This window comes from Clinocottus analis, unplaced genomic scaffold (assembly GCF_023055335.1).
Source record: "Clinocottus analis isolate CAN_PGR_092001 unplaced genomic scaffold, fCliAna1.0.p SCAF_2, whole genome shotgun sequence".
NCBI classification, from domain to species: domain Eukaryota; kingdom Metazoa; phylum Chordata; class Actinopteri; order Perciformes; family Cottidae; genus Clinocottus; species Clinocottus analis.
The window spans coordinates 16,244,662-16,255,281 of NW_027175931.1; positions in this window are offsets into that span (position 1 = coordinate 16,244,662).

Below are 10,620 nucleotides of genomic sequence, written 5' to 3' on the forward strand. Positions count from 1 at the left end.
ATTCTGTGTGGAGCTGTTCTGACGTAGAGTGATAGGAAATACTCCTCTAGAGCAGCATGAAGCCAGAGAGCAGCTGATCACAGCTTCATGAGTCAGAGGAGCCCGTTTACAAAACATATTGCACAAAGTCTTGTTTGCATCTGTAACGGTGTGCAGCAGCGCTGACATGTTATGAGAGCCACATAGCAGCGTAACACAACATTGCATGAAACGGGTTGATGCAATCGTGCATGAAACCTGCAGTCAAACATGGTGGTGGATGTCCAGGAGGAGGATGTTTTGCCTATTGTGGGGTTGCTGATGTTCACAAGCCACACTGACCGAAGCCAAGCACCACAGTGTCATCCGGCTCAGAGTTATGTTCCACATGACTCTGAGCTCAACATTTGATCCTAAACACACTCGGGGGTAAAATAGAGATTCAGATCTTTCACTGTGTATGTATGTATGTGAAAACAACCCAAGTGAAAGGTTTCCATTCAAAACATTTACATATGAAAAGTCTCAAAGTGTCATCAGTAAAAATTTTAATTCAGCGTCAAAAGTAAAAGTGTTAACGTGCAGTAAAATGTTGCCCTTATACATCATGATTAATTGATAAATTCTGCTGTAGATGTCTCCTTTAGCTTCTGTTGCCTAGATAAAGAGCATCTTATTCTATCAAATCATCAGATGTTTGTAGCATCGCCGTCCTGTGAGGACATGCATCTCTAGAAGGTCATGAGCTCATGAAAAACAACTAATCTGAAAGAGTTTATTTAGCTTCAGAAGGAGAAGAATCTTCTCAACACAATGGAGGAAGGGGACGGACAACTGTAATCTGAAAAGTAAGTAGTACTTAGAGCTGTCAGGCCAATGTAGGAGTATAAAAGTACATTTAGTACTTTTATACTTCTAGTAATAGTACTTTACAATGCATAATGACAAATTGACAAATCCTCAAGTGAACTACCCATATTTAGTACTAAATGTAGTTCCAGCCCTGAACACAATGTTCATAAAATCTCTGACGTGACGGTTCAATTCCATTTCAGATCTCAGCCCCAATTAATTATTCATAAAGGGTTGTAAAGGTGAAAGAAATCTTTCTAAAAGTGCTCTGAAAAAAAATAAATGAATATTTGTAACAATGTGGGTTTTTTTATAAATGTGTTGGGGAAAAAATATTTTTTGTGAAATATTAGAGCTTTTTCTTGAATTGACGTGCGAGCTGGTTTTCGTTCTGAACCCTGCATATAAGGGCCTGTTTGCACCACTCTTGGTTGTTCCGCAGCAAACATTGCAGCTTGATTTGGAATAAATACAACATGTAGGAGCTCTATGTGAAGTCTGTGCCATGGTACATCCTACTATGACCTGCTGCTCTGGAGACAAATTACAAACTGAAAGATGTCGAGCGGAAAAGTCGTAAATCAGAGTAAAGCCAAACACTGCGAGGCAGCTAATGAAGTGGCTCGAGAGGGCCACGCTGGGCGACCTCCATCTTGTCACTCATTACTGCTAAAGGAAACAGTGAAGCCTGCGTGGAAACCCACGCCTTTCACTGTCTTAGATCAAACAGCGGCAAACCGGCACCACCGCTCTTCCCACCCAAATCACAAACACAGCACGAGCCTGCTGCACATCCAGGTCTTTGCAGTGCGCTTTTGATCATGGCCAAGTCCTCGAGGACGTGTTTAAAAAGGACAGCAAGAAGAACTATGTGGAATCTGAGCGTCTGACCCCAGAGAAATCATTTGCTCTGATGGCACTGAGAGGCCTGGCCTCCACACACTGGGAAGATGAACACAGGAGATTAGCAAAGACTAACAGTCTCTGTCATGATGAACAGACCAAGATGCTGAGACTAAACCCGCCAGCTCTTCCAAAAACATACAATCCCCCCAACACTTGTCCAAGCTCAGACGCATGTAAAATACACCCACGCCTGCTTAGATAAACTCTGAGCCGCTCCACAGACGTGCAGTATACTCAGACTGGAGTTTGACTGATGCAGCTTCTTCTGCAGAAACAAAGACGGTATACAGGATTTAGAAGTGTTGTTTATTACTAAATGACATGTTAGCCAGTTGTAAACGTGCCGATTCAGGAATTAGCTTGAGAGATTTTGAGTGTGTTGTGAAGGAAAGGGAGGCAGAAGCCGTGTTCTCTCTCTGCTTCACCAGTCTGGTGATACGCAGGCCAGTCCGGCTGCTGGAAGCCAACACAAAGAATGCTGACCTGAAGCTGCTGCACAGCCTCTGTGTCTCCCGTTCTCAAACTTTTTTTTACTGATGTACCCCATTTGATATATTCTTTCAGCTAAGTATGCCCTAACCAGCACAAAGCATTTTTGGTTGAAATAAATTTGTAATGCATATCCATGTGCCATCAGTGGCTCATTTCAATTAGAATGAATACAATTTAGTTCAGGAGCTTACACTTATATTTGATTTAATATGTATTAAATAACAATTCTTTAAAGGATTTTTTTAATGGATGCTAATTTGAATTATTTTCTTTAAAAAAAGTCACGTTCCCCCTGGAGTGCCTTCATGTACCCCTAGGGGTACACGAACCCCCATTTGAGAACCGCTGATCTGTGTCGTGGAGAGCATGAGGAGAGGCTTCACTGAAACCCTTCTGTCAGCTCTTGCTCTCCAGCGGCTGCTTGAAGAAGTACTTCAGTGGCACAGAGAGAGTCCAGACAGACTCTGTAGGAGGATTGTGGTGCCAACATTGCTTTATTCACAGTGTATTTTTTTATTTGAATTGTCAATGACATCTGCACAGGTGACATTTAGTCATAGAGTAATGAAACCATGCAGTCTGAGAGTTGTTGCACCTTAATTCCTTACCCACAAAATGACCATTACTCAACATCTGTTACCTTATATCCCAATATGAATAATTAAAAGAAATGGCGGCTGCGCTTAACAGCCAAATTATATCAAAACGTCATCTTGCAAACTCAGCTAACCATTTATACCTCCCTATATCAAATACTGCAGAAACATTGTCACGTGCCCAAAAGGCCAAATCATCAATTCATGCAGCTTTAAGAATTCAATTTAACATTTATGTTTTGGAGGCTCATTGAAAATTAAAATCTATTATCATTTTTTTTACTTTTTTCAATTTAAAAATTGTAATTCAGGTTCCTTTTATTAGAAACGGCAGACAGGTCTCTCTGAGCAGTGTGCCATACGCCAAACCATGTGAAGGAAGTCTTCTGTGAGCATATAACCAATGATGAATTCAACAAAAACTAAATGGAAAGGCTGGAGGAGGGTCGACTCTTTCCAGTCCGAGGCCCGACAGTAAACGTGTTCTGATCAGGAGGACGGTTCAAACATCTACTGCATCGACGCACAATATCTGCTTTCATTGAAAATATTCTCTATGTGGTTCCATCAGCAGGTGTGGTGTTTACAGAATGCTCTTCTCCAGTAGTCCTCAACATCTTTTTAAAAATGTTCATTTCATTTTTTCTCCACAATCATCTGGCGACCCCAGATATAATCTTAAAACCCTCTCGGGGGTACCGATCCACAGGTTGAGAACCACTGCTTCAACCAATGTAATGAGCAAAGAAACCCTTACAATGCCTTTTAATACTCAACTTTAAAAGCTTGAGACAGAGGAGAGATGCTATCTATACAGACTGACACCAACCAACAACCTGACAATAACATACACAAACCCTAACAAACACAATATGTTGTTTATGTTACACACTACTATAGAGGCCTAATTAAACACCCTGCACTAATTAGCACATGCTATCTCCCAGAACCTCAAGTAGGTGCTCAGACACAATGGGGGCTCATTTAGCCCGAGGTTGCTGGAGAGGAGACACAGAGGTGAGCGCCCTGAACACTAACATTACACCTTTTATAGAACGGCACAGTCGAGCAACAGTAAACACCTTCAGACATCTTCTGGCAGAGGTTCCCTTACTATGACCCGATAACCAAAGGTGTCTTCACAGGACCATTTCAGGTGAGACAGTGACAGCTGCCGAGCTAGCAAACAAGTGACAGCTGCCTAGCTAAATACTCAATCAATAATCAATAATATGTTTGTGCCAGCATGATGCAAAACCCACCAGGCCCACAACATTACTGTAGAGTGGAACTCTTTTGAATGACTCACCTCTTCAGACCCAAGTCAGACTGAGCCGATGGTGATTACTGTCATCGTGCATAAATACACAAGATAAATGACGATGTGGTTGAAGAGCAAACAAAGACAAATCAAACTGCCGCTGGTTCCACATCGCTGCTGGTTTCCTGTCCAAACCAAAAGTCAATGTTGACATTTTGTTAAGCGAGTTGTTGGTGTGGTTAGTCATGGACGTAACCATGTTAACGTCAACCACGCTTATTTCATAAACCTAAAGACCACTTTCTGTCTCCTAATTGGAAGAACTCATTTGCATGTCACAGCCAAACACTCACTATTACAATGATGAGCTGTAGCATTGCTTGACATCAGAGGATTTTTTGCATTAACCAAAAACACTGATGTGCCAGTTTTAAAAAGACGTAGAGTTGAAAGAGTATTCTTATCAATATGTGCCAACATCTTGCTGCATTACCTGTAAACAGACTAAGGGACTGGCTTGCAGCAATGAGGACAACACTCAGAGGAGACCAGCTTGGAAACCAAATATAAAATAGCATTTTATAAACCACCTGTAGATTTACAACGAAGCTATAGAAGCATAGCACTTCAATTACAATGCTTCTTCCACTCTTGCTTCATCAGAACTGAGTTTAATTCAAAAATAGCTTCATGAATTACTATTGACTAAATATTCTGCTCTGTAACGAATAAATAAATGCAGGCAAATGTCATTAAAAAGAGCGGTTTAGGTGTGAAACCAAAATTCTGTCCGGGGTGAACGGTTATCATGATGACCGTGCAACAAGAACAGTGATTGTTATTTCTTTGATGTTTAAAATGTTTTTATTTTGTGTCTACGATTATTCTTGAGTCTATCAATGAGCAGCATCATCACTACTCATTGACACCAGTGTGGGGTTCAAGGTTTTTTATCTTATAACACAAACTGATTTTTAAAATACATATAAATGCCCATGCATGCTTCATTTCTGTATACGACTGCACATAAAGAATCATCGTGGGAAGTTTCTCTCTCCTCTTAATCCTTACAGGGTTTCTCTCCTCCAGGAGAACAAAGAAGGGAAAAAGTCTTTTGAAACTCATTGTAGACGACTGCTGACAAGTCACTCACACCCAATAAAAGCAGAGATATAGTGAAGTGCAACGAGACAAATGGCTGCCTGGCTTTTAGCGCCAGCAGCAGAGCGAAGGCTGGCGAAGTGCAGCCAGGAGGACGGGACAAAAACTAGTCCTTGAAATCCCCGAGTCCCACTCTACTTTAATGACCCGGACAGAACAATGAATTCAGATGAGCCTGTCCTTGTCACAAGTGTCTGTATTTTATGAGTTTGTCACGAGCAAAGATGCACTGCTGTTTCACATTTAGCCCACAGACATCCCAGTGACAAGGGTCCAACGACAGGGGGAGTTTTAGGAACACCAGAACCTCTTGGAAAAGAAACCAGAAAGACGAAGCTGTGGTTTGCATAAATAGAGGTTTGCTGTATCGGGTCAAGAGGCACATGCGTACCAACACCTGGGGATCAAAGCTGCTCAATATTTAGAGCCTCAGGTTAATAAAATTCACTTCTAACTGGTTCTGTTTCCTCCTGACTAATAATAAGTAAGAGTCAAACCTGAGCCATGTCCGACATCTGCTCTTAGAAAACCACATAAAGGCTGCGAGAAAAGTCCAAATGTATTACTTCCACATTCTGTGCACATGGCAAATACATTTATTCATAGCGGCACAACTATAACGGCGTCTGTACGGATGATACGGGAAGGAGGCAACCAGGGGTTTTGGAGGTTCCATCATGGGAGGTCTGAGCAACAACTTCCACTATGTGAGCTCAGGCCTGTGAAGTCGGCGGGATAACCAGGTCCCATGTCTGCCGTGTCACATGTTCGGGGATCAGAGGAACTGGAGGAGCGGGAGTGTGTATGTGGGTGTAAGTAAGACTATGGATTTGACCAGATCTTGAACCGGGCAGCACATGATGCCTCACCGCCAGCTCGGCAGCTACTAAAGTCCAAACTGAAATCAGCAATTGACCCTGACACTAATATCATCAAGCTGCGCTCCGAATTAAATGGTCACAGTGCAAACATGGCGCCCACTTCAAAGAGTCCTGGGGCTTACCTCTGAAAAACAAAGGGCATGACACTGTTTAAATAGTGACTGAGGAACTAGTGAGACGCCAGAGCTTATGAGGTGAAGCGGAGGGAGAGGGGCCAGATAAACAGGAGCCGTTTTATAGAAGCTGGAACCAGGCCAGCCGCTTAGGCAAGTTCAATATAGTTTCTTTGCAATAGAACAAAAATAACTATATTTTCCTGATTAGGGATGTTTTCACACACTTCTAGTTTTTAGTTCTAAAATAGCCACACAATGTTTTAGAACAGGCTGCTGCATGCGATGATTGGGAATAGATAATGAACCTCAGCAGGAGTTCAAACTTAATACAAGCCACTAGAAACACGTCTTCATCTGTTCACATCATCAACCAACATGATGAGTGGGACTTTAGTTCCCTTCAATGTAATAAGTAATGTCACTATTTAACTTCATACAAGTAGTGTAACTTCTTACATTAGATTACTTTTTAATAGCTTTTACTAACAAGGGTTTCATACTTTTTCATGTATTAAAGTCCTTAACCGAGGCAACGTGAACTGATTACTGATTACTGTTGGACTTTCTTTGTTTTTAAATGTGACCCCTTTTGTAATCTCCAACATTGTTATTAGTAATTAAATTATCTGCCAAGAGGATCATGTCATATAATATCCAAATCATATTGTGTGTGGCCGGTTATGACTGAATGCTCAAGGACCTTTCAAAACACTGTTTATTGCATGTTTTATTGTGCCATCGACTGCCTGATAACACAACTGAATACATCACTGTATTCAATATAATTCTGCACGCTGTATACATTAAATATCTTACACGATGACACGATGAGCCGATTGCCCGCACATACGTTGTTTGAATAAAGTGTGTTTTACAACGCCTTACTCGCCAATATTGGGTTGTATTCATCCAACCACTCGATGCAGCAGTGGTCGCTGCAGACACCAGCAGGAGATGTGCACTCGCATGACTGCACTGTTACATAGTTTTCCGTTTGATTAATATATAGCCTATGCCTTTTTTTTCAATGTGACACGTCATTTTTGAGATGAGGTCTGGCTTACTTCTAATGGTTTGCAAAATACACATTATGCAGTAGGACAATAACATTTTGTGCAGAAGACATTACACTTTGAATAACACAAGTACACCACAAACACAGACCCCAGATCTTTGCCAAACATGCTGTCAGTAGTCATACTGTACAGTAAGAATCATTTGCTAAGTAATTAAGTAATATTTTAATAATCAAAATTGCAGATATTAATTGCAAGGACATAATGTGTAGTATCTAGAAATAGAATTGTGTAGTGGCCTCTGCAGCAGCGCCGTCAGTCCTCACCAGTGGTGTATAACGTCGAAATAAGCAGAATGGTTTTTTTGGGGATATCTGTACTCTACTATTTATATTTCTGTTGACCTTTTACTTGTACTTCACTACATTTTGCAAAGAAAACTGATACTTTTACTCTGATAATTTCCCCCTAAAAATCTTTGTTACTTTCTACAAAATAAAATCCATCTTTAGAAGAAAAATGAATAATGAGACCAACATCGTGACTGAGGTGGAACACAGACGTTTTGGGGAAACGTACACACGTAACCTCCTGACGTGTCAAGATGTTCCGTATGAGATTTTTTTTCTTTTATTTCTCAATTCATTCTTTCTGTGCAGACCGGTACCAAGAGACCCAAGAAACGGTGCCGGGCGGAATGAACAAACTTATAATTGCACTGTTACAACTCCATTATAGTGTCAAATTGCTTTTTGGATAATTGTGATGATAAGTTCATAGTAGACGTAAAAGTATACGTATGTACAATATATTATGTTGAACATTGCTGCTCCTGGATGGATCACAGCAAACACAATTATTTTATCAACACAACTTCTTGGTCATGAAGGACACAGCACTTGAACTTCAAAATGCTCAAAATTCTGACTCTTTGCTTAATTAACAGCATTTACTTGTACTTTTACTTTAAATACTTAAGTATTTAGAAGACACATTTTACATTAGAAAAATACTTTTGATACGTAAGTCCAGAAAATATCCGATACTTTAAGACTTTTACTCAAGTAGCATCCTAATAGGTGACTTTTCCTTTTACTTGAGTCATTTTTCAGTAAGGTATCTTTACTTTTACTGAAGTATGGCTTTTGGGTACTTTATACACCACTGGTCCTCACATGCCGACAGTGGCGGTGGCTGTTGGCAGAGTCAGTTGTCCTTCGTGGCTGAGGGAGGTTCAGTCCTCACTGTTTGCTCTGAGCTGTTGGTTAACTGCTCTGCGGTCAACACTCACACTCATTGGGTATGAAAGCAGAGCGGTCGATTCACTGAAAGATGTATCTGTGTTGGGAAGACTGTGGACATGTTTGACAGATTTTAGAGAGAGCAACAGTGAATTGTAGGATCCTCTACAATTCGCAGAGAAACAAGGGAGTTTCACAGTGCTGCCACTTCAGATATAGACGCTCACACTTGGACAATTATCCAAACTGAAGAGGAAACAACAAGCCAACTTCCAATTTTGTCAAACCAATGTCTGTGACTGAATTTAAACATGTTTCCATTAATTAGCCACAGGTTTTGGGGCTTCGTCTAATGGGACTGCACAGCTTAATTGCTCTGCACAACAAAGATGTAGTCTGTAACGTATTCAAAACAACACTACATCTCATGACGCTAAAGTCCAAACTAATAAAACATAGCAGCCATCCCTTTAGGGAAGGTAATTATTTCCTATAAGTTAAAGTCTTCCCCAGCTGAACAGATTCCCAGACAGAATAGACCTGATAACCTGTGTCGGTGTAGCCAACACGGTGCCCGCGGGCACCTTGTCGCCCGCAGGGACCACGTGAGTCGCCCGCGCGATGTGTTCTAAAAATCAAAAAAAAATGAGCTTCGTCAAAAAAATAAAAAATAATAAAAATAGTTGTCAACTACGGAAGCGCACTGGTTGAAAAAAAATAGATCCCTTTTCTCGTAATTACGACATCCTGATCTCGTAATTACGAGATCTTTTTTCGTAATTACGAGAAAAGATGAAGAAAAAGGAAACGTCTGCAAATCCTCTCTCAGTGGCAATGATGGCACTATCGCAGTTATCTGCTATTAATACCTTCTCAGTTTGAGACACGAGAAAATACTCTGATGTTTCTGAAAAATGAGGATGGTATTACATTTAGTATGTCAACACTGGGCAGGCATCTCAAGGCGTTAGGGTCGTTCAGGCGGAAAGCCTGAACAATCTGACGTGCTGGATGTCGCTCTGTTTCTGCAGGAGCAGTTGAACCAACACGGGATGCTTCATGGATACAAATTCATGCATTTGAAATGCACCCGATCTGGTTTGGTAGTGACTCAAAGAACTGTGCGGCACCTGTTAAAAATCTTAGATCCTCAAAGAGAACAGCTGAGGCAACGGGACGGTCTAAGAAGACGTCTGTCTTGTTGCATTCGGTCAATGTTTTCCTCTGCAACACCTCGTTTTCAAAGAAAATCCCATAAACTATTGTCAAGCAACGTTTACTCGGCCATTTTCTCGGTTTCCTGGAAAAACATAGGTTTTGCTGCTTCATCAACAATCGTCAGTCTCCCTGTTAGCTACGCTACCTGTACGCTAGCATAACAACCACTTAATCATGCATGTCAGCCATGTCAGCACATGGCAAAACGTAATCTCCTAATTATGAGATCAGAATCTCGTAATTACGAGAAAAGATCTTGTAATTACGAGATCCGGATGTCGTAATTACAAAAAAAGGGGTCTATTATATTGTTTATCCAGTGAATGCAATGCGCTTCCGTTATCAACCGACCACGATCACGTTAAAACTCTTCTCAGTATCGCAAGTAGGGGAGTTCCGCCCCCAAGAAGGGCGCGCACACAGGTCAGCACACACACACGGGCGCGCACACAGGTCAGCACACACACACGGGTGCGCACACAGGTCAACACACACACATATGGGAGCGCACACAGGTCAGCACACACACACATGGGCGCGCACACAGGTCAACACACACACACACGGGCGCGCACACAGGTCAACACACACACACACGGGCGCGCACACAGGTCAACACACACACACACGGGCGCGCACACAGGTCAGCACACACACACACACAGGCACGCACACAGTGGACAGAGAGAGACAGAGTGGTGAAGAATATGTTGCATGTTTTTCACAACAGGATTTTCTGCTTTGAGCTAACACTATTTTAAGCTATCAGTCACAACAAAAACAAAATAGTCATTATTGAATCAAAAATACTCTCAGACACGATGTTCAGAACATCTCCGTCTTAACGTGTCCTGTAGCGAGTGTGGCGTGTTGGAGGTAACAGTGTTACACTGGAGGCCCG